The sequence below is a fragment of the Austrofundulus limnaeus genome, unplaced genomic scaffold (genome assembly GCF_001266775.1).
Source record: "Austrofundulus limnaeus strain Quisiro unplaced genomic scaffold, Austrofundulus_limnaeus-1.0 Scaffold2504, whole genome shotgun sequence".
Taxonomy (NCBI): Eukaryota; Metazoa; Chordata; class Actinopteri; order Cyprinodontiformes; family Rivulidae; genus Austrofundulus; species Austrofundulus limnaeus.
The window spans coordinates 23,366-23,678 of NW_013954906.1; positions in this window are offsets into that span (position 1 = coordinate 23,366).

Sequence of the window (313 nt, forward strand, 5' to 3'; positions counted from 1 at the left end):
GAATATATCAACAACTCCTGCAATTTATTTAACTTTAAAACCTTAAAAACTTTTTAACAGTTTTATTTCAACAATAAACAGTTAAAACATGTTCTTGTGTACTGTGTATAGTTCTCAGTACTGTACTGTGTATAGTTAGTTATGTGTACTGTGTATAGTTAGCTGTGTGTACTGTGTATAATTAGTTGTGTGTACTGTGTATAGTTAGTTATGTACTGTGTATAGTTAGTTATGTACTGTGTATAGTTAGTTATGTACTGTGTATAGTTAGTTGTGTGTACTGTGTATAGTTAGTTATGTACTGTGTATAGTT